At 44.6% G+C, this 25,696-nt stretch overlaps 1 protein-coding gene across 1 annotated transcript in view; it reads right to left on the reverse strand.

The window, feature by feature from the left end:
• The window catches only part of pard3ba (par-3 family cell polarity regulator beta a), a 170,336-nt gene that overhangs the window by 131,235 nt on the left and 13,405 nt on the right, over positions 1 to 25,696 (reverse strand). The window lies entirely within an intron of this gene.

The following is a 25,696-nucleotide window of genomic DNA, read 5'->3' on the forward strand; positions in this document are numbered from 1 at the left end:
TCGCTGGTTCGATTAACTGAGCTCCAGGGCTATTACTATGGCTGACCCTGTAAAACAACACATTTCACTGCACCTAGCTGTTGTGTGTGACAATAAAACACGCATTTTCTTCATTTAAACACAATATTATCATGCTGTAATAGAGTCATACTGTACACCAACCGGACACACACAGTCAAATGGCCAATTTCCAAATGGATGGCAAGTCAAACCTGAGTGGGTGGGTGGGTGTCAGAATGTGTGAGAGCGTTCGGACCGTCAACACAGAGACAGAGAGAGAGACAGAGAGAGAGACAGAGAGAGAGACAGAGAGAGAGACAGAGAGAGAGACAGAGAGAGAGACAGAGAGAGAGACAGAGAGAGAGACAGAGAGAGAGACAGAGAGAGAGAGAGAGCGGGGGATAACCTGGTCTAGTTAGACCCTTTTACGGATGTAGTGGTGTCACACCAGTCAATGCTCATGTTCATGCTCTGTGCACATACAGCTGCGATTCATCTCTGTGGGAAGAAAAACAGGTGGGAAATGCAGTTAACATTAGCATAAGCCTGACAGACACACACCGTCTCCCGCTTCCGCGTACGCAAACGCACAAACAGACTTATCTACCAAACAGTAGGGAGAGGGCTGCGCATTCTCGAGGCCAGGAAGAGTGCGTGGCACTCCGCAAATACCATCAATCAACAGCGTGAGGGATGGCGAGTGAGCGGAGCGAGAGAGAGAGCGAGAAAGAGAATGTGTGTGTGTGTGTGAGAATGTCAGCCAAACTCTACCGTTACTCCCCTCCCACATAATGTGATTTATAGGGATCAAAACGGCTCTATCGCTCTCTGTCAACCCAAGCCGGTGCGTGAGTGCATACCAACAAGAGCAGCATACGAATGTGATCAGTGCATTCCAAAATAATAATACTACATTGAAGTTAGGACTAATTTGTCTTATCGTGGCAGCAAAATGCATTCCACGAGGCCAGTTCAGTAAACCCAGTTAGACATACAAAATCAGAAACATACATATGCACAGTGTGTGTCTGTTTGTCTGTGTTCCCGTGTGTTAGTCACTACTGGTAAACTGTGTTCACACACACACACACACACACACACACGCACACACACACGCACACACACGCACACACACGTAAGATTTGAGGTGTGTACGCATCAGAATAAATAGTCAAATTAAATCTGACAGGAGAATCAGAACCTGTCAAACACAATGACATAGTTGCCTCCACGAGCTGGATGGAGACAGGGATTGAGAACAGAGGGTGAAGAGAGAGAAAATGAGACAGACAGAGACAGAGAGACCGAGAGAGAGACACAGAGAGAAAATGAGAGAGATCGAGAGACAGACAAGAGACTAGAGGGTAGCGCTCCTCCGATACGCTGCCGTGAATTTGTCATTTGACAAATTAGCACTGTGGCGTGACGCTCTCATTAAACAGTGCTAGCACAGGAAATGACCACTTAATGAAAGAGAGAATGACAATAAGAACAGGGGGAAGAAAACAAGACCGAGAGGAAGAACACTGGGACATTAATGCATGAAGAAAGAGAGAGCCAGAGATGAATCGGAGGGAGGTGTGTGTGTGTGTGTGAGAGAGCGAGAGGGAGTGAGTGAGAGGAAATGAGTGAGAAAGAGGAAGAGGGGGAATTTTTCAAAATCATATGCACCCATAACTGGGGGAGAGAGAGAGAAAACAATAAGCAATAACATGGTGGGTAGAAATCAATCATACATCACCGTGTGAATGTCACGCTTCTCACTCTCCCTTTCTGCAGTGATTCAATACCCTGACACCTCCACGCCCCAAACCAGAGGAAATTGGCCGCATCAGAGCATCAGCTGGAGGGAAGGAGGGGCCATCAGAGAAAAGCATATCCACTATGTGATTGATGGATGCCTCGGTCCCTTCAGTTCTCCTGCTCTTTTCCTTCTCTACCGCTTTCTAAATCAGATGGCCTTGTCCCTCAGAGAGGATGAGAGAGTTGACCAATGTGGATGTGATGAGGTGAGAGAGTCAGAGAAACCCCACAGTGTCACAAAGAGCTGAAAAACAAGCACCTGTAGAGAGCGAGAGCCATCTCTACTCCTTGATACAAACGTCGTCAGTGTCACACACACAGCTCTCCTCAATTAGTCTTGCCTCTGGGCACTAGCGCAGAGGATAGCCTAGAGTAGCATGTAAATTGGTAGTAGAGGGCTATACAGGTTGTCTAGCCAATAGCCATGTTTTAGTAGGAACAGTAGGTAGTGGACTTCAACATAGTCCCAACCTCTTTATACTCTGTTAGGAAAACGCTGGAGTCTTCTGTTTCTGTGTGTGTGTGTGTGTGTAAGTTTAGCTGAGTGTTAGATAAACGGTAATGAGTCAAACGTACAGGCAGTCAGTGCAAATTTTTATGGAAGCTTTTAACTAAAATGCTAACGAGTGCACTAAATGCAATGACGGGCAAATCCAGCTCATGAAGTTATACAAGTATAGCTATAGCTAGAGCGTGGACATTTACAAGCGAAAGATTACAAAATTGTGATGCATGCTTGTCTGATGGAAGAACATTAACATCGACGAGGCTGTAGTGGAGCGGGTCGAGAGTTTCAAGTTCCTTGGCGTCCACATCATCAATGGACTATCATGGTCCAAACACACCAAGATAGTCATGAAGAGGGCACAACAAAACCTATTCCCCCTCAGGAGACTGAAAAGATGGGTCCCCAGATCCTCAAAAGGTTCTACAGCTGCACCATCGAGAGCATCCTGACCGGTTGCATCACCGTCTGGTATGGCAACTGCTCGGCAACTGACCGTAAGGCGCTACAGAGGGTAGTGTGTACGGCCCAGTACATCACTGGGGCCAAGCTTCCTGCCATCCAGGACCTATTTAATAGGCGGTGTCAGAGAAAAGCCCATAAAATTGTCAGAGACTCCAGCCACCCAAGTCATAGACTGTTCTCTCCTCTACCGCACGGTAATCTGTATCGGAGCGCCAAGTCTAGGACCAAAAGGCTCCTTAACAGCTTCTACCACCAAGCCATAAGACTGCTGAACAATTAATCAAATGGCCACCCAGACTATATAGATTGACCACCCCACTCCATTTGTTTTGTACACTGCTGCTACTCGCTGTTAATTATCCATGCATAGTCACTTCACCCCTACCTACATGTACATAATTACCTCGACTAACCTGTACCCCCACACACTGACTCGGTACTGGTATATAGCCTCGTTATTGTTATTTTATTGTGTTACTTTTTTATTATTTATTTGGTAAATACTTTCTTAGCCCTTAAATAACAGTGCAGTTCAGGAAGTTAAGTAAGCAAGCATTCCATGGTAAGTTCTACACTTGTTGTATTCGGCGCATGTGACAAATAAAAGCTTGATTTGATGTGTACACGGAGCAGAGAGGAGAGGGGAAAAACGGTAGTGGGAACCACAGGGGGGGGGGGGGGGGGGGGGTGAATGGCAGCTGTACAGATATCTCATCCAGACCTCTTTGACTTCTCAAACACAGCAGAAAGCTAACACCCCCATCTCCTTATTAATTCAGCCACTTACTTAGTTAACTAACGAAAACCCGCCTGGAGAGCGTAGCACATCTTAGACAGTTAGAAGATATCCGACAGCAGACATTTAGTCGTGAATTGCACAGAAGTGCATCAAATCCTGAGCGACGCACAGCAGAGAGAGACTCGGCGATAGATACAGAACGCAGTGGACACAGCAGCTCCCGCGTTCTCGCATTGTGCTCTTCACAACCAACACTCGACTGGCTGCTGTTCTGGGGCACTACGGTAAGCTTCAATCAAGAAAAATTGTGTGACGGGCAAAATGAAGAACGCGGCCTGTTTTTTTTCATCTCCTAACGCATTGGACAAGTTGACTGTAGGTTTCTACTGAAAAAGTAGCTACAAATATTCAAATGTGTTCAAAAAAACTTGAACAAGATACTTTCAACGGTATATGTAAACACCATCCAGTGTGCATTTCCAAATACCCAGGTATACACGGTATACCGCCCAACCCTACTGACAGGTGACACGCGGTGTCAACCACACCATGCCATCTCAACTCAATTATATAAAAGTCTCTGAATCAGTGGGGTCCTATTTGGCCCGATGGTTGGATGGGGACACGGTCTCACCATCCCGATTCTCCACCCGTTACCCAAAGTGTGGACGGGCACACTTCCCATCATGTGTTTAAAACCATTGGATTGGTGAATCATTAGCTGGAAGGAGTTTCCACTATTGTTCATTTCAGTCTCGAGGTTCACATATAGGAGCTGCTGGAACACATGCTTGCACACACACCCTACAGGGGAACAGATGAACAGTGCCACCTAGCTCGAAGCAACAGCAACTACAGCTCAGCGTCTTTCAAACATATCACACACACACCCCCACACAGTCACAACCACTGCACCACAATACCCTACACCTGCCCCTCCCCACACACACACACAGTCACAACCACTGCACCACAATACCCTACACCTGCCCCTCCCCACACAGTCACAACCACTGCACCACAATACCCTACACCTGCCCCTCCCCACACACACACCCCCACACAGTCACAACCACTGCACCACAATACCCTACACCTGCCCCTCCCCACACACACACCCCCACACAGTCACAACCACTGCACCACAATACCCTACACCTGACCCCCCTTCTCTACCCTCATCCTCTCCGTTGGTGTGTGCCACATCTCTATGGGGCCGCTGTGCTTGTCATGTATCTGCCTGTCATGTATCTTAAGAGTAGACCTCTCTCTCCCTATCCCCCCTCCTCTCCTTTGAAACTCCTAGCATGCATAATGCGGGAAGCCAGGCGCAGGCCGCATCCTGATGGTAATACAGTTATCCAATCACCCCCCATACGCACAAACTGCCAGGAAACTGTTCAGCTTAAAGTGTGGGAGGGCCTTCTCTTAAATATAGGGTCTCCCCTAAACCTCTGACAGAAGTAGAACACTTTATACCTCTGTCAGCACAAAGTCTGCTTGCCAAAAGGGTACCATATTTCCTAGGTAGTACACTACTTTGGACCAGGACCCATACGGAATAGGGTGCCATTTGGTATACAGCCTTAGTCATAGGTTGAATCAGATGTCAAACCTGGTGGAAGACGCTTTTCAGATACTGAAATGCCTGTGGAATCACGTGTCAAAATAGTGAAAAAATAGAGCGAAGGGAAAAGTGCTGGGCCCTTAAAATTGCATCCCTCCCTGCTCCTTTCCTTGAAGCAATCACTGATCTGACATTGCTAGATTGGTGAAAGGCTACTTACTGGATATGATAGAACCGTTCCTAACCCTACACTAATCAAGTCATCAAGGAAGGGAGGAAGAAAGAATGCATTTGAGCGTTGCCTGATTGGCATTTTGTATTCCAGTGCCAGGCGACTCTGGTATCTGAGGATGTGATGAATGGAAGAAGACTCATGACATCAGTAGGCAGGTTATCATTTCATGCGGTGCAATGCTAAAAGTACATGCATACCCAAATGTACTCCAATGATGCAACGCTTAATGCATCTGTGCACACACACACGTGGTCAGTCTAACACACAATGCTGTTAAAGCAAGTAGGGAATTGAACCGATTACCAGCTGGACTAAGTATACTACGTCTACTTCCCTGTGTGTCTGTAACATACAGCCAGACGTTTTGTTTATTTAACATGGTAAATAGTCTTATTTACAATGATGGCCTACTTGAAAAGCTCCCCGGCCAAACCCTCCCCTGACCCGGATGAGGCTTGGCCAATTGTGCGCTGCCCTATTGGACTCCCGATCACGGCCCGGTTGTGATACAGCCCAGGATAGAAACCGTGTCTGCAGCGACGCCTACTAGCGACGCGATGCAGTGCCTTAGACGGCTGCGCTACTCAGGAGCCCTCCTCGAAAACACACGTCTGGGTTTCAGCATACCCCAGTCTCACACAAATGCATGCATACATAGTACAAAACGAACACACATACACTCCTAACGCACAGACAGGGCTGTGAGCATTAGCCAACCCAACTCTCGCACTCCATGAATAACCACACACACCCCTAACTACACGGGTCTTGGGGAGGTCTGATTAACAACAGTGACAAGACAGCCTATAGGGAGGTGTAATAACCTCTCCCTGAACGTCAACAAAAGAACTGATCGTGGACTACAGGAGACAACATCCACAAGATCCTCGGCGGAGACGTAAATACCCTGACACGGTCCCGCCACACCGACACCGTGGTGGGAGGCTGAAGAAATTGGTCATGGCCCCTAAGACCCTCACAAACCTCTACAGAATGCACCAGAAATCATTCTGTTGGGCTGTATCACCGCCCGCTACCACAGGGCTCTCCGGAGGAGATAGTGCGGTCAGCCCAACATCACTGGGGGCGCACTGCCTGCCCTCTAGGACATCTACGGCACCCGGTGTCACAGGAAGGCCAAGAAGATCATCAACGACCTCAGCCACCCGAGCCAAGTCCAGTTCCAGGGCCTAAAATGAACACCCGCCACCTGCCAAACGCTGGTAGATTTTGGCATTGGCGGGTAAGATGTCTATTCACCAGCCACGTTGGCAGGTGGTCAGGGCTCAAAAGGAGCATTTCAATCGCATTTGTGAATACAAAAAAGTGTCAAATATGATCACAGTAAAATAATTGCTGCAGAAGGTGTTTTCAAAGTATTTCTGCCTTTTCGTTTCATAGCTGGTAAATGAAATCGTACAAAGTCAAAGAACTAAGAATCATATGTAGGCTATTTCACCTTGTGCAGCAACACTGCCTGGCTGAGGGTTGTGCATACGTGAAGAGCTGAGTGAAAGGTTCATTTTTAGCAGTGGAGCTCACAAGCATAAAAGTCTGTCTAATTTACTTGAAACGAAAGTCTACTGAAGTGAAACTTTGTCCTTGTGTTTCTTGGCTAGCTACATTGTTTTATTCACACGCTCGGTTGTTTTTCCATGTTTGAGTTTCAACTGCTAAGGAAGAGAAGACAATGCTTCTACTATTCATCCTCAATCTCACAGCAGGCACCAACATGTCTGGAGTCCCGCTACCACGGTAACCACGTGCCATGTTTGTCTCATCTGTGATATTTAGGTTAAAAGATGCAGGCCACAAAAAATGTAATTAAACAATATACCACATGTGTACGCGACATATAAACGTTGATTTGAAGGGTTACTCTGTCCAGAAAGCTGGATGTCTCATTCGCTCCAGGTGTAAAAGCTGTCTCCCTCTCCCATGCCTGATCTCTTCCATCAACCACTGTGATGACGGAGTGCTCTCTCTGGTGTGTGCCCACTCCACCCACACATTCCATTTCTGACTGATGATTGTAATTCACAAAAACACCCACACGCAAACACACACACACAATCAGCTGAGGTACTGTTTGCTAGCTGTGTGTGTCTTTGTCAATTTATGATGGAAGGGAGGAAAGGGAGGGGCCGGAGGCTTCATATATTTGTGACAACACAAAGTCACAGACAAAATAAATAAAATAATGACTGTATCACCCCAACCGTGCAAACACATCACTAACAGTCACACTGACTTGTCTCCCCTACTCTTTTCCACCATCTACCTCCTCCCAAAAGACTTGTGAGAAGCTAATAAAACCGGGTTCTTTTTACCCTGTGGCGAACACAAGGCCAGCTGCTCCCCGCAACCACCCTTCCCCTCCTCATCCCTCCTTTACCACATTCACCCCCCGAGGGTCAGGGAGAGAAATGGAAGGAGTGATTAACTTGGAAGCTGGCAGGCTGGAGCAACCATGACACCTGTGGAGATCTGCTGTCCGCTCTTCCAGTCACACACCCACTTGTTCTCTCTTCATAACGCCACCTCTGTTTTTATATTTCCCCCATCACTTCATCGTTTGCTGTCAATCAAGTCCACTTCTGTTAATCATCTCCTAAATTGTTCTTCTTTAATTAAGGACGTTTCCTTTCCTTAATTAATTACCACCGGCACACGCTTAGTTTTTTTTAATAGACACTAAACCACCTCTTAATAGGCACTTAATAACAGACACCTCCTCCTATACTCCTCATTTAACAAAGCCTTGGACTAGCCAAATACGTTACTGATGTGCGCCGACTGGATGAGAGGAACAGAGGGAGGAGAGGGGGAGGAGGAGGATAAGAGAGACAGAAAAGGAAAGAGAAGGCGACGAGGGAAAGATATAATTTTTTTAAAGACGGCGAGAGGAAGAGAGAAATAGGAGTGAGGAGAGAGAGAGAGCAGAAAAGGGAAAGATGGGGAGAAATGAGGAAAGAGAAATAGGAGGGAGGAGAGAGAGCAGAAAAGGGAAAGATGGGGAGAAAGGAGGAGAGAGAAATAGGAGTGAGGAGAGAGAGCAGAAAATGGAAAGATGGGGAGAAAGGAGGAGAGAGAAATAGGAGTGAGGAGAGAGAAATAGGAGTGAGGAGAGAGAGAGCAGAAAAGAGAAAGATGGGGAGAAAGGATGAGAGAGAAATAGGAGGGGGAGAGAGCAGAAAAGGGAAAGATGGGGAGAAAGGAGGAGAGAAATAGGAGGGAGGAGAGAGAAAGAGCAGAAAAGGGAAGATGGGGAGAGAGAAATAGGAGGGAGGAGAGCGAGAGAGCAGAAAAGGGAAAGATGGGGAGGAGGAGAGAGAAATAGGAGGGAGGAGAGAGAGCAGAAAAAGGAAAGATGGGGAGAAAGGAGGAGAAAGTAAAAGAGAAGCAGGCTCCGCTTCATATAATGTTTGTTCCAATTTCACCTTGCAAGTAAGCAATAAGAACAATTACAGTGTCTTGGTCTCAACCTCTGCAGTAGTGAGTGGGTGTCTGCTCTCTCAAGCTCACAGCAGAATAATACTGGTGGGTGTTGGAAACACCTAGGACACAAATATAGTTGAGTAAAACATTTTTTTAATCAGACTGATGCTCCACAGAATATTTTTCCATGCCACAGGTATTGTTCCATGCCACGACTCAAGGACGGACAGGGAATCAAAAATCGGCCTGGGCATTTCTAACATGCATTTCCCATACCGATTCATTATTTTCCTCAAGACCCCATTTTTAGCCCACATTTTTTAGACTGGCCCACTGGGCTAAAGATGGACCAGCCCATCTGGCATTTGCCTAAACTGCCCTTTGGCCCGTCTGTTTCTGCCACCACTCATAAGTGTCACAAATAGCAGATGTGATCAAGGCTTACATTTCAGTCACTATACTCCCTGTAGCCTCTGGTCGTCAACCCTGCTAATATCATCATTCCTTACAGTGTTGACCCAAGGCTCAGAAAGCACTCTGTCCACTCATATCATAATAAAGTCACGTGCAGTACATTCAGCCTACTGGCTTCACCATACTTACTGTTGCCATGGTGAGCCAACCCTCGCAGCTATAGCTAGGGATTTCAAATCTTTTAGAGACTTCTAGAATCTCCAAGACGGAAGTATGAATGTCGAACAGAGTTATGAATGACTAAGACTGTGGTTAAATCTGAAACCCTATTTGCTAATTACTTTCTGTGCAAAGGTAGTGCACTATATGGAATAGAATGTCATGTTGTACCCTGGATGGTGGTTGGTCATGTTTAGACTTCAAAGAATGTATATAGAACATGTTAAAAAAAAAAAGATAAAATATGTTGGAGGGGGGGGGGGGGGGGGGGTTTAAAGACAGAAGAGCATATAGAAAAATCCCTGTTAGAAATGGTGATAAAGAGTAGTGGCAAGCCTTGGCAAGGGTTTCATGTAAATCCATTAATTTCCTACATTTTGTGAGGTCTATGGTATTACCTGTCACTTCCATGTCAGGCTTATGGAAAGTCACAATAACAACTCAAGTGGGCCATTCAGATGCATTACCGTCTAATCAAGAGATGTCCATTCATTAAGACAATCAATTCATTTTTACGGGCGGGTGGCGCCTGGTGTAAATTGATTGTGACGGATGATTAAAAAAATAATGATGACGGTGTCAATGACCTGTCAGAGAGGACGCAGGTGCAGTTTCAGACGTTTAATTGCGGCTGGAACACGGTAAAGCACCCCCCCGTGCGTTTTGCTCCCTCCTTCTGTTAACCCCACAACCCCTGGCTCGGGTCCACATGCTGCACAGAGCACGCACACCCCTTCACACTCTCACCGGTCTCACAGAGAGATGTTTGACTTCAAGTTAATTGGAGCGATTAGCTGAGAGGCTGGATGGGGCGGGAACACGCTGCAGGGTACATTACAATGTATTCGGAAAGTATTCAGACCCCTTGACTTTTTCCAAATGTTGTTCCGTTACAGCCTTACTCTAAAATGGATTAAATACATGGTTATTCTCATTCTACACACAATACTGCATAATGACGAAGCAAAAACTACATTTGCACATTCATTAAAAATAAATAACATAAATACCTTATTTACATAAGTATTCAGACCCTTGGCTATGAGACTCGAAATTGAGATCAGGTGCATTGATCATCCTGGACTGGAGTCCAACTGTGGTAAATTCAATTGATTAAACATGATTCGGAAAGGCACAGACCTCTCTATTTAAGGTCCCACAGTTGAGAGTGCATGTCAGAGGTCGAAGGAATTGTCCATAGAGCCCCCGAGACAGGATTGTGTCGAGGCACAGATGTGGGGAAGGGTACCAAAAATTGTCTGCAGCATTGAAGGTTGCCAAGAACACAGTGGCCTCCATCATTCTTAAATGGAAGAAGTTAGGAACCACTAAGACTCTTCCTAGAGCTGGCCGCCCAGCCAAACTGAGCAATCAGGGAAGAAAGGCCTTGGTCAGGGAGGTGAACAAGAAACTGATGGTCACTCTGACAGAGCTCAAGAGGTCCTCTGTGGAGATGGATAACCTTCCAAAAGGAAAACCACCTCTTCAGAACTCCACCAATCAGGCGTTTATGGCAGAATGGCCAGACGGAAGCCACTCCTTAGTAAAAGGCACATGACAGCCTGCTTGGAGTTTGCTAAAAGGACCAGAGAAACAAGATTCTCTGGTCTGATGAAACCAGTTGATCTAGGTCTGGTTGAGCAGCTCATTTCTAAAATGTGGTTTGTTAGAGGGGGACAGGGATAAAAGCCTGCACATGCATTAGCTCTCCTGGAAGGATGGTGGACCACCATTGGTGTAAAACCCTGCAACATTCCAACCAAATACATTTAATGGCTTTTGAAATAATTCACTCATTCAATATATCAAAAATCAAATAATATGGAAGGCTACAAATCTTTTTATTCAGCTGAAGCATGCCCACATTATTTTTGTCATGAAATGTACATTTTCTAGTTTAGTCAAATGTATCTTAGCTACCTTACGTGTTTACTTTGCAACTCAATAGATGTTAGTCGGCCTGCAATGTCGCATACGTTGGATGCCCTAATCAATCTACAACATTTTTTGAAGCCACATAATCCAAAAGAAAGGCTACATCTAATTTTTTTCCCTAAAATTAAAATGTTCACGATTGACTAATTCTTATTTCGATTGACATGATTTGTTTCAATGCGATTGAACCGAATACCAACTAAGTGAACAGTTTTTTTTGTCAAAAATAAATGTTTAAATGAAATCATACGAATTGTTCAAAATAGTAAATTGACTTTGTATGGCCTTATTCACAAGTGTCCAAGGGATACGATTTTTGGGACATGACTTGAAGAAAACATTAATAGCCTACATGTTAATAATGGCTAAACAGTTAACTACAGGCTAAATAAATTACATTAACAGAAATACATGTCCATGACTTTTCCAAAACGTTTAGGATTTGATCCTTTTCAAGGCCACCATTTTAAAATTCCATGACTTTTCCAGGAGTTTCACGACCATACGAAACCTGATGGCCACTTCACAATAAACATTTTGTCCAAACTGCCGTCGAAAGGTTTCCACAGTAGGGGCAGAACCTGACCGTGGGCTAAATTAATGCTTTTGTTATCTGTGAGAGGAAAGACGTCACGTGGTGGGCTCTAACGATATGGGGAAAAAATATCAGATCTTTTTAAAGGCCTAGACTTCTCATAAGCCTAGAAATTCTGATAAACACTATTAAATCACAATCCGTTTTTTATAAATAAAAATTGAATTACAATAAATGGTTACAGACATGTCTGGATTGTGATACTGGTTTAAGTTGAGCTCATATTCATCACTAGGGTTTCAAAGGGTCGGAAATACACCGGTAAATTTCCAAACATTTTAATGGGAAGTTAAACCCTGGAATTTGGGTAATTTTGCTTAAATTCATCAAAAACAAAGTTAGCTTACAACAGTGAACCTTTTCTCCATCACATGGACAATGCACTCTTCCATCACATGTACAGTTGATTCTCAAGATCTTGCACACTAATGAGATGCTATTGAGCCCACATTACTACACTGTCTAAGCCAAGGACTACATGCTTCGTGGTAAGTTTTGATTACAATACAGGGTGGGTGAATATATTTTATATGACATACATCATTTTTTGTTAACTAGTAAATAGTAGCCTACAGCAAAGTGTGTTTAACAATTTCTAACAATTTCTGCTAGTTAGTTTTTGCTACCATGTGGGTTTTTAGCTTGCTAGAGTCTGCTAACTGAGGAGTATTAATTCACTTGTTTCCATACATGTTTAATTTGATAACCAAATCAAATCCAATTTTATTGGTCACACACATGGTTAGCAGATTTAATGCGAGTGTAGCGAAATGATTGGAGTTGTTTAATCTAACTGCTTAACTATTTATTTGAACATGGAATTGTTTTTGTTCGTTTTTTTAAAACTCTTTTTTTCTCATCTTTACAGGAAAATGCCACGAGCACTATCTGATGTGTGGAGACATGTCACTGCAGCTAATGAAGGAAAAGCTGTGTACATTTGCAAATACTGTGCCAAATCATATGTGAAGAATGCAACAAAGATGCAGAATCATCTGGCCAAGTGCATAAAGTTCCCTCAGCGCTCACAAAAAGTAACCTCTGACAAAAGTCCCTCTACTTCTATTTGAGGTGAAAATTATGAATCAGACACCTTATCGATAGCAACAGATCATGGTCCTCCTGGAATCAGAAGTTTTTTTTTGACTCCATGGAGGAACATAGTCAGAGAAATGCTGATGAATGTCTTGCACGAATTGTGCATGCAACTGGTTCACCTCTGATGCGCACAGGCAATGTGTATTGGAAGAGATTACTGAATGTTCTTCGCCCAGCATACAGCCCTCCAAACAGACATGCTTTATCTACTCATTTGCTGGATGCAGAGTTCAAGTGGTCAAGCAAATCAGAGAAAGCAGAACGTATTGCAATCATCTCTGATGGGTGGTCGAATGTTCATGGGCAAGGAATAATTAACAACATAATCTCCACCCCTCAACCAGTATTCTACAAGAGCACAAACAGAAGGGGCAATAGACACACCGGTCTCTACATTGCAGATGAGCTGAAGGCACTGCCTTCTGCCCCTTCTGTTTACTGGTTGGGGATCAATGACCTTGGACCACAGAAGGTATTTGCACTGGTGACAGACAATGCTGCGAACATGAAGGCTGCTTGGTCTAAAGTGGAGGAGTCCTACCCTCACATCAAAGTGGAGGAGTCCTACCCTCATATCACACCCATTGGCTGTGCTGCTCATGCATTGAATCTGCTCCTCAAGGACAGCATGGCACTGAAAACAATGGATACACTCTACGAGAGAGCCACGGTCTGCCGTCTGGTGAAGTACACTTCCAAGCAAGGGCTTTGGGATGGAGATGCAATATGGCAGTCGTGCCAACATATCTCATCAGCCACCTGGTGGAAGGGACTTTGTGGATCTGAGGCTCTTTCCCCTGTTGCCTCCATTATCCTCCAAATCCCCCCAACATCAGCCGCCTCAGAGCGCAACTGGTCCTTGTTTGGGAACACACACCAAAGCACGCAACAGGCTGACCAATACAAGGGTTGAAAAATTGGTGGCCATGCGGGCAAATGTGAGGCTTTTTGAGCCTGACAACGAGCCATCATCAACAAGGTTGGAAAGTGACAGTGAAGATGAGGCCTCAGAGTCTGATGGTCAAAAGGTGGACATTGAGGAGGTCCAGGGAGAAGACGTGGAAGCCTGAGAGGAAGACAAACATCATTTTACAGATGTATATTGAAAAGGTTTTGGAGAGATGCGATGGATCATTGGGGATCATTCAATATTTCCTTTCTTTTGCTGTTCAGTGAAATCAACCCATGTGAAGAGTCAACTCATTTAATTAAAGTTCAATTAGTAACTAATGTTTTTTTTATTGGAATGATTGAAATCATTTGCAATTATATGTACTTATGATAAGGTAAAAGGTTCATGTTTCTGTCTCCATATGATATGGTAAATACATCCAATGCAAAAACACATCCACATTTAAATGGTATTAATATTAATTTGCATATGTTCTCACCTCTGAATATTCCGCCAAAATGTGCAACCCTATTCATCACTACTTATTTTTTATTTTTTTTACATGTGTAGAAGAATATTCCTCATCTGATGCCAGTCAAATACTGCCATCTGTGCAAACTGAATGGATTGAACGACTCTCACAAAGCCCAATGTAGCCAACGTCACTGGCTAATCAACACGTCTTGCATGGTGCCTATTTCCTGAAATCAGTCTTCATTCAGTGAACTTTTTCTGTGACTCACAAATCTATACTTTTCATGGAATCTGAAAAGCTTTAGCTTTTGTTGAAAGAAATGTACAAATCTGAATTATGAATATTATAAACCTATGTCAATAAATGGGTTTTTCAATAAGCTTTCCATAGGACTGAGAGCGATGCATCCGAATGATTATCCTTGGAATAATACATAGACCTATATCCTTCTCCATTTCCTGAGTTATCACAATTCCAAATGAGATCCATTCAACCTCCCCATTCCCTTTATCAGATCCATTCCAAACATAACCCAACATTCACATCTACTCATAGTCTGCATCTCAAATTGCTCCACATTCCCGACATAGTGCACTACTAATAACCAGAGGCCTAAATGGGCTATATAGGCCCATTTCAAAATGCGTGCACTAAATAAGCAATATGGTGCCATTTGGGACGCAGTCATAGATGAGCCCATACATATGATCACGTTTGACCGGCACCAATGCTTTACCATTGATATATGCATGAATGACATCGGTCGAGACATCCACGGACCATTTACAAAGTCCATGTCCCAAATGGCACCCTATTCCCTATAAAGTGCACTACTAATGACCAGATCCTTATGGTAGGTCCACTGACGACGCAATCGCCATCACACTGCCCTAACCCATCTGGACAAGAGGAATACCTATGTAAGAATGCTGTTCATCGATTATAGCTCAGCATTCAACACCATAGTACCCTCCAAACTCGTCATTAAGCTCGAGACTCTGGGTCTCGACCCCGCTCTGTGCAACTGGGTACTGGACTTCCTGACGGGCCACCCCCAGGTGGTGAGTGTAGGTAACAACATCTCCAACCCGCTGATCCTCAACACTGGGGCCCCACAAGGGTGCGTTCTGAGCCCTCTCCTGTACTCCCTGTTCACCCACGACTGCGTGGCCATGCACGCCTCCAACTCAATCATCAAGTTTGCAGACGACCCTACAGTGGTAGACTTGATTACCAACAACAACGAGACTGCCTACAGGGAGGAGGTGAGGGCCCTCTGAGTAGTGTGGTGTCAGGAAAATAACCTCACACTCAATGTCAACAAAACAAAGGAGATGATCGTGGACTTTAGGAAACAGAGGGAGCAGCCCCCTATTTCCATTGACGGGACAGTAGTGGAGAGGGTGGAAAGTTAAGTTCCTCGGCATACACATCACGGACAAACTGAAATGGTCCACCCACACAGACAGCGTGGAGGCTGAAGAAATTTGGCTTGTCACCAAAAACACTCAAACTTTTACAGATGCACAAACGAGAGCATCCTGTCGGGCTGTATCACCACCTAGTACGGCAGCTGCTCCGCCCATAACTGTAAGGCTCTCCAGATGGTAGTGAGATCTGCACAATGCATCACCGGGGGCAAACTACCTGCCCTCCAGGACACCTACACCACCCGATGTCACAGGAAGGCCAAGATCATAATCAAGGACAACCACCACCCGAGCCACTGCCTGTTCACCCTGCTATCATCCAGAAGGTGAGGTCAGTACAGGTGCATCAAAGCTGGGACCGAGAGACTGAAAAACAGCTTCTATCTCAAGGCCATCAGACTGTTAAACAGCCACCACTAACATTGAGTGGCTGCTGCCAACATACTGACTCAACTCTCGCCACTTTAATAACGGAACAATTGATGTAATAAATGTATCACTAGCCACTTTAAGCAATGCCACTTTATTTAATGTTTACATACCCTACATTACTCATCTCATATGTATATACTGTACTCTATAGCATCTACTGCATCTTGCCTATGCAGTTCGGCCATCACTCATTCATATATTTTTATGTACATATTCATATTCATTCCTTTACACGTGTGTGTATAAGGTAGTTGTGAAATTGTTAGGTTAGATTACTTGTTAGATATTACTGCATGGTCGGAACTAGAAGCACAAGCATTTCGCAACACTCGCATTAACATCTGCTAACCATGTGTATGTGACAAATTGTATTTGATTTGTATGGGTCCTGATCAAAAGTAGTGCACTCAATAGGAAATAGGGTACCACAGTGTGAACAGAGCCGGGGCCCTTGATGACTTGTACACTCAGCAATTAAAAAGGCAAATTAGTTGAGATGGATTGAATCATTAGTTGTTTTTTTATATTACATTTCCCATGAAATTAGATTTCTAATTTGGCCACGTTTGATAGTGTGGGGGTGTTTCCTTTTTGAAGAGTGGATGTCCGTATGGGTTAGGGGTTGTGCGTGCGTGCATATGTGTAATAAGGAGTGACAGTCCGTTCATGAGGACGGCTATGCTCCCTGGGTTTAATTACATTGGTTGACAAGACCATCACATGAGAAGGGAAAGACAGTGAGTGTACACACACACACACACACAAACAAAGACACATGCGTAAACACATGCATACACAGCGAGTATACCACATGCACACGCACGCACACACTGAAATTCAAGCCATTTCTGATGGGTCGATCCATACGAATTGGTAAAATAGTACAGCAACCAAGCATAGTGCACTTATGAAATCCTACTTATTACCAGCAAAATGATCAACTTCCTAAGTACCTATAGACTTAATGGCCTACAGAAAACATATGCTACCATCTAGTTCCAGTTGAATGATGCACTATCCCAATGCTAAATGATTATGACAGGACTTCAATATGGAGAGCCCGAGACTTAGAGGGTAGGCTAATTGCTGTGATAATGTAGCCTTTCTGGTGGTTGAATGCAGTGAATGACAGGTCTACCTGGGTAAATGACTGTCGGGGAGAGGTAAAAAGTGCTGCCACCAGTTATTACGAGGAGTAGAGAGGCTCTCCGGGGATGTTCTTCTAACACGCTGCATATCCCCTTACATTGAGAAACGGACTACTTTCACATAATCATGGGCACTCATCAGGAACGGAGGGCTGAATATGGGGATTAGTCACACAGGGAGAGTAGAGAGCTAGTAGAGAGTAGAGAGGGTGCCGGTGTGGGTGTGTAGAGGAGAGTGTGTGTGTGTGTGTGTGTGTATGTGTGCTACAAAAAAGTAAGACTATAAGCAGGGCTGGGCAATTCATTTGAATGTATGTTTTTGCACGATATTCCAAATGCCTTGTCCGCTTGTTCTCATGTTGTGTTTTTAGTCTCGTCGTCTCCGCTCCTCTGTGCACCTTCCCATTTACACCAGAGATCTGTGCATAATGACGAGATGTACGTCTCCGTCCTAACAATGGGAGTCATTGTCCCAAAGGCGGGAAGGCAGGCGACAAGCTTCGGTCCAAAATAAGCCCAAAGAAATGCATTGGCCTTATTTTGGACCAATTTTAGCGAGAACTTAAGCGAGAACTGCTTAGCCTCTTCTTCTAAGCCCCCCACCCCCCCAAACAAAGTTAAGAGATCATAACTTCCTCTCTGACAAACGGTTTCAACTTGCTACGGGTGTGTTCATAACAATTCAACTGTTCAACCTTGTTAGCTAGCAAATACACTAAATGGGCACCAATATGGAGTTGGTCCCCAATTTGCCACTGTAACAGCCTCCACTCTTCCGGGAAGGCTTTCCTCTAGTTGTTGGAACATTGCTGGGGGGACTTGCTTCCATTCAGCAACAAGAGCATTAGTGAGATCAGGCACTGATGTTGGGCTATTAGGCATGGCTCGCAGTTTTTGTATTTCAATTCATCCCAAGGGTGTTAAATATGGTTGAGGTCAGGGCTCTGTGCAGGCCAGTCAAGTTCACCCACACCTATCTCAACAAACCATTTCTGTATGAACCTCGCTTTGTGCACGGGGGCATTGTCATGCTGAAACAGGAAAGGGCCTTCCCCAAACTGTTGCCACAAATTTGAAAGCACAGAATCGTCTACGATGTCATTGTATGCTGTAGTGTTAAGATTTCCCTTCACTGGAACTAAGGGGCCTAGCCTGAACCACAAAAAACAGCCCCAGACCAGTATACAGACGATTTTTCACACGCTGTGATTCAGCACTCGGTGGTCCCGTTCTGTACACTTGTGTGGACTACCACTTCGTGGCTGAGCTGTTGTTGCTCCAAGACGTTTCCACTTAATAACAGCACTTACAGTTGAGTGGGGAAGCTCGGGCAGGGCAGAAATTTGACAAACTGACTTGTTTGTCAAACAACACCCTCCAAACGGACGGTGCCACATTGAAAGTCACTGAGCTCTTCAGTACGGGCCATTCTACTGCCAATGTTTGTCTATGGAGATTGGATGACTGTGTGCTTGATTTTATACACCCGTCAGCAACGGGTGTTGCTAAAATGGACAATTCCACTAATTTGAAGGGGTGTCCACATACTTCTAGTTTAGATCCAAGTTGGCTGAACTTGAAATATAAAGATTAGCTGGCTAATCACTAGCACAGCGGGGACTGTGAAGCAACACAAACACTTGCACAGACACACACACGCACACACAATACATACACATGGATTTAGTAATGTAGATATGTGGTAGTGGTGGAGTAGGGGCCTGAGGGCACACAGTGTGTTGTTAAATCTGTGAATGTTACGGTAATGTTTTGAAATTGTATAAACTGCCTTAATTTTGCTGGACCCCAGGAAGAGCAGCTGCTACTTTGGCAGTGACCACGTCATAGTAACCTGGCTGCCCCCTACTATCAAGTCCAGTCATAATTGATCGGATGGCACCGGAGAAAATGGCTGCCGTTTTACGGTCTCCTAACCATTTGTGCTATTGTGTGTATTTTTTGGCATTATTTGTAACTTATTTTGTACATAATGTTTCTGCCACCGTCTCTTATGACCAATAAGAGCTTCTACAAATCAGGACAGAGATTACTCACATCGTATTGAAAGACACTTTTTTCTTAAACGAGTCGGACGAGAGGGAATTACTCCAGACACTTGACAAGGCGCTCCCCAGACAATCGACAAGGCCCTCATTCCCGTCATTTGCAGGAGAAAGAGACGGCGATATTGAGAACGAAGGTCGTGTGCCTTGTAAGGATTCGGTGGCGAGTGGGTCATTTGACTTTACCATCGGTCCTCTTCAATCATTGGATGATAAAAAGACTAACTACAAGAACGTATACCCTACCAACAGGACATTAAAAAGGGTAATATCTTGTGTTTCACCAAGTCAGGGCTGAACGACGACATGAATAACAGAGCTGGCGGATTTTACGCTTTTTCGGCAGAATAGATCAGTTGCCTCTGGTTAGTCAAGGGGTGACACTATGTATATTTGTAAACAACAGCTGGTGCACTATATCTAAGGAAGTCTCGAGGTTTTGCTACCCTGAGGTAGAGTACCTAATGATAAGCTATAGACCACACTTTTTACCAAGAGAGTTTTCAACTATGTTCTTCGTAGTGGTGTATTTACCACCACAAACCAATGCTGGCACCAAGACCGCACTCAATGAACTGTATGTGGCCATAAGCAAACAGGAAAACGCTCATAAAGAGGCGACACTCCTAGTGGCCGGGGAATTCACTGCAGGGAAACTTAAATCCATTTTCCCTAATTCTACCAGAATATTAAATGTGCAACCAGAGTACATTTTTTAAAAATAACTTTACACCACCTTTATACAACAAACAGAAATGCACTCAAATCTCTCCCTCACCCTCCATTTGGTAAATCTGACCATAATTCTATCCTAATGATTCCTGCTTACAAGCAAAAACTAAAGCAGGAAGCACCAGTGACTCGGTCTATACAAAAATGGTCAGATGAAGCAGATGCTAAGCTACAGGACTGTTTTGTTTGCACAGACTGGAATATGTTCCGGGATTCCTCCAATGGCATTAAGGTGTACGCCACATTAGTCACGGGCTTCATCAATAACATCGACCGTACGTGCATACCCCAACCAGAAGCCATGGATTACAGGCAACACCCTCACTGAGCTGAAGGGTAGAGCTGACGCTTTCAAGGAGCGGGACTCTAACCCGGGAGCATATATGAAATCCCGCTAGGACCTCTGACAAACCATCAAACAGGCAAAGTGTCAATACAGGACTAAGATCGAATCGTACTACACCGGCTCCGACACTCGTCGGATGTGGAAGGGCTTGCTGACAACTAAAGACTACAAAAAGGTAAGTACAGCCACAAGCTGCCCAGTTACACGAGCTTACCAGACGGGCTAAATTACTTCTATGATCGCTTCGAGGCAAGTAACACTGAAACATGCATGAGAGCATCAGCTGTTCCCGGGTGACTGTGTGATCACGCTCTACGTAGCTGACGTGAGTAAGACATTTAAACAGGTCAACATTCACAAGGCCGCAGGGCCAGGCAGATTACCAGGACATGTACTCCGAGCATGCGCTGACCAACTGGCAAGTGTCTTCACTGACATTTTCAACCTCTCCCTGTCGGTGTCTGTAAAACCAACATGTTTCAAGCAGACCACCATAGTCCCGATGCCAAAGAACACTACGGTAACCTGCCTAAATTACTACTGACCCGTAGCACTCACGTATGTAGCCATGAAGTGCTTTGAAAGGCTGGTCATGGCCCACATCCCAGAAACCCTAGACCCACTCCACTTTGCATACCACCCAAAATCATCCACAAATGATACAATTTCAAATCGCACTACACACTGCCCTTTCCCACCTGGACAAAAGGAACACCTACATGAGAATGCTATTCACTGACTACAGCTTAGCGTTCAACACCATAGTGCCCACAAAGCTCATCACTAAGCTAAAGACCCTGGGACTTAAACACCTCCCTCTGCAACTGGATCCTGGACTTCCTGACAGGCTGCCCCCAGGTGGTAAGGGTAGGTAACAACACATCTGTCACGCAGATCCTCAACAAGGGGGCCCCTCAGGGGTGCGTGCTCAGTCCCCTCCTGCACTCCCTGTTCACTCATGACTTCATGGTCAGGCACGACTCCAACACCATCATTAAGTTTGCCGATGACACAACAGCGGTAGGCCTGATAAACAACAATGACGAGACAGCATATAGGGAGGTCAGAGATCTGTCCGTGTGGTGCCAGGACAATAACCTCTCCCTCAACGTTATCAAGACAAAAGGAGATGATTGTGTACTACAGGAAAAGGAGGACCAAGCACGCCCCCATTCTCATCGACAGGGCTGTAGTTGAGCAGGTTGAGAGCTTCAAGTTCCTTGGTTTCCACATCACCAACAAACTATCATGGTCCGAGCACACCAAGACAGACGTGAAGAGGGCAGGACAAAACCTGGCATGGGTCCTCAGAACCTCAAAATGTTCTACAGCTGCACCATCCTGACTGGTTGCATCACCGCCTGGTATGGCAACTGCTCGGCATCTGACCGCACGGCACTACAGAGGATAGTGCGTACGGCCCAGTACATCACTGGGCCACCAAGCTTCCTGCCATCCAGGACCTCTATACCAGCCGGTGTCAGCGGAAGGCCCTAAAAATTGTCAAAGACACCAGCCACCCTAGTCATAGACTGTTCTCTCTGATTCCGCATGTCAAGCAGTACTGGAGCACCAAGTCTAGCTCCAAAAGGCTTCTTAACAGCCATAAGACTCCTGAACAGCTAATCAAATGGCAACCCGGACTATTTGCATTGTCCCCCTCACCCCCATTTTTACACTGCTGGTAATCTCTGTTTATTATCCATGCATAGACACTTTACCTCTGCATACATGTACATATTACCTTAATTACCTCACCTAACCGGTGCCCCCGCACATCGACTGTACCTGTACCCCCTGTATATATCCTCGATATTGTTATTTTACTGCTGCTCTTTAGTTCTTTTTTACTTTTATTTCTTATTTTTCACTAAACACATATTTTTCTTAAAACTGCATTGTTGGTTAAGGGCTTGTAAGTAAGGTCTACACCTGTTGTATTCGGCGCATGTGACAAATATAATTTGATACCACCATAGAAATAGAATGAATGTAGAATGTCATTCTTTATGGGTACCACCAGCTGCCTCCTAGGAGGGCCCTGCTTCTGTTACTATAGACACAGAGATAAACTGTGGGACATTGTTGGATGGGTGATAAACATGTAAGCATTTAAACGACTGAGCAGGTAGCTCCCTCTCCTCTGTGGTGTGGCCCCAGCCCCTTGTGGCTCCAGGGGGTCACATATACAGATACAGCCGCACTCCTCCCTCCCTCCATCTTTCTGCATTCCCCTCATCATTCATCAGGCAGGTCTGAATATTCATGAGGATACTTCGGCCTGTGTTCCTGACTGGGGGGGTTAATGGAGCCTCTGGCGTGTGTGTGTGTGTGTGTGTGTGTGTGTGTGTGTGTACTGTAATCAAATCACTCCTGCCCCTCATCTCCCACCAGTGGAGCGGGAGCTACGCTACACACATACAGCGCCATGCTAACCTGCTTGCCCACGGCTCCACAGGTAGGAGAGCCTCGGATGTGAAGGGCTCGCTAGTCGCTACGCTAGCAGACAAATAGACGGTCATTATCTACCATTAACATCCGTGGCTAACGCGGCACACATACTGTGCAGTGGACGATCTCACAATGGACGCCTCATAGATCATTGATGGAGAGAGGAGTGCTGCTGGGAATGAGAGGACAAAAGCAATAAAGATAAAAACTTTTTTCCCATCACAGAGAGGAGTTATAATAAACCATTGACATGGGCTGCGTTCCAAATTGCACTCTATTTCCTTTATAGAGCATTACTTTTGACCAGGGCCCAGTTTTATTAGTCATATGCACGGGATATGGATGGTATACATCGTCCAACGAAATGCTTACTTGCAGGCTCCTTCTCGACAATGTAACAGCAATAACAAATAATAAAAGATTAGAATGCAAACATAAAGTAAATGGCAGCAGAATTTATAGTCCAATATTTACACGTGTATTGGGTAGGGGGCAAGTGTATAAATTGAGCCGTATAATAGGAGTGTGGTTGCAGCAGTTGTGATGTGTGTGTTGCATGAATGTACTGCTACTGAACATTAGGAAAACATGCAATTTCCATGACTTAGATTGCCCCAGGTGAAGGCTATGATCCCTTATTGATGTCACTTGTTAAATCCACTTCAAAATCAGTGTAGACACAGGTTAAAAAAGGATTGTTAAGCATTGAGACATGGATTGTGTATGTGTGCCATTCAGAGAGTGAATGAATGAGCAAGACAAAATATTTAAGTGTCTTTGAAGGCAGCATGGTAGTAGGTGCCGGGCGCACCAGTTTGAGTCTGTCAAGAACTGCAACGCTGCTGGATTTTTCATGCTCAACAGTTTCCCGTCTGTATCAAGAATGGTCCACCACCCAAAGGACATCCAGCCAACTTGACACAACGGTGGGAAGCCTTTGAGTCAATGTCGGCCAGCATCCCTGTGGAACGCTTCCAACATCTTGTGGAGTCCATGCCCTGGCGAATTCGGAGGGCAAAAGGGAGTGTAACGCAATATTAGAAAGATGTTCATAATATTTTGTCCACTCAGTGTACATGTGTGCGTACGTCTGTGCGCTTGTTTGTATGAGTGAGTTTATGTATGCTAAGGAGCAGAGAATCAGACAGGGGGTCAGTTCAAGTGTTCAGCAGTCTGATGGCTTGTCAATAGTAGTGCACTACATAGGTCAATAGGGTGCAATTTGGGACAAATCCATAGTCACAGAAATAAATCATATGTAAACAAGCTTAATTTCATATTCTTAATTAGGATTTGAGTGTTTTTAACAGAAAAGCAAGTGCATCTTTTCTATGCTATCCCGCTTACAATGTGCTAAACAATTTAACAAACATCCCTCAATGAAAAATGTTGTGATGAGGAGTCAATAGGTTACAGCAAACAGAAAGCTTTCAAGTCATCACCTAGGTGACTAACCGTGGCTTACACATGGATATCCTCTAGTACTAATAGTAAAAGCACATGCAACACCAGCAGTATGTTTAGAGTTTTACATTTTGTTTTAAAATATCGTCCTCGTGAGAATGTTATAGCAGGCCATGCAAGCTTTTACCGGCATTCGGTTATGCCGTAATAATCGCCCCCAACCCTCCACTCACTCATAAACAAAGCCTTGTAAAACAATGATGCAACACACTTCCCCTACCTTTTACATTTCCTTTATTGTTTGTATTCTTATCTTTCATTATTTCTTATTGTTGTTGCATTGTCGAGAAGGAACCTGCAAGTAAGCATTTCCTTGGACGGTGTAGACCATCTGCATTCCCTACATACAACTAATAAAACTTTAAACTTTAACATCTCAATAAAAATGACCACAGAGCGTATCACAAAAGAAAGAGAGGTTGTTGTTTTTTTAAGTTAACAACCGAGTTCAAGCATCTATTATTTATCCCTTTGTCCCTTTAATATTCAGAACTAACTATACTTTTAGTTTCAGTCCTGGAGGCACAGGACAAGCACAGTGCGCGTTCCACTCGCCCAGTAAGTTTAAATATAAATTGTTGTTGCAGAACACAGCACCGCCACCGAATAAATTATGAATATTCCATTTTCATTCTGTATTCCGTTCTTGCTGAGTAAGTGTTGGTAATTTATCATTCTATTCTGCTTCCCGCTTACAAGCCGTTATTAGCACATTTTAGGAATGTATAATGCCAAATCTTTTTTTCTTCCTAGAAAGTGGAGCAGTTTGTGTGGGTTCGTGCGTACACAGCAGGTGGAGGAGACCACACAGGTAAGGCATGACACACTAACAATCCGCTGACTCTCACACCGAACCATTGCTCCCTATCTGAGGAACTCCCTTCCCTCATGGTTCAGATGTTTCAGAGTGAAAAAGAAAAAGTGTGAACAAGATTAACTGCAAAACACTAAGTGACTATAACTAAACTCTGCCTCTCAGTGAGATGTATGACGCAATCCATCATGCACCAACCAACCATTATCAGACAGGCCAGACCAGATAAGCAAGTCCACAGAGTCGTCAGCACACACTACAGTCATAGTTCACAAATTACTGTATGTACGTACATGGTATGGGTTGTTTGCCTCTGTTTGAAAGCCAGTAACTAATTTCTGCATCTTGCTGTCATCCCTTCATGACACTTGATAAATGTGTTTAGGCAATGAGACATATGACCACTTTCTCCAATCCCGCCTGTGAGAGGTTACAT

The sequence above is a fragment of the Oncorhynchus nerka genome, linkage group LG2 (assembly GCF_034236695.1).
Source record: "Oncorhynchus nerka isolate Pitt River linkage group LG2, Oner_Uvic_2.0, whole genome shotgun sequence".
Lineage (NCBI taxonomy): Eukaryota > Metazoa > Chordata > Actinopteri > Salmoniformes > Salmonidae > Oncorhynchus > Oncorhynchus nerka.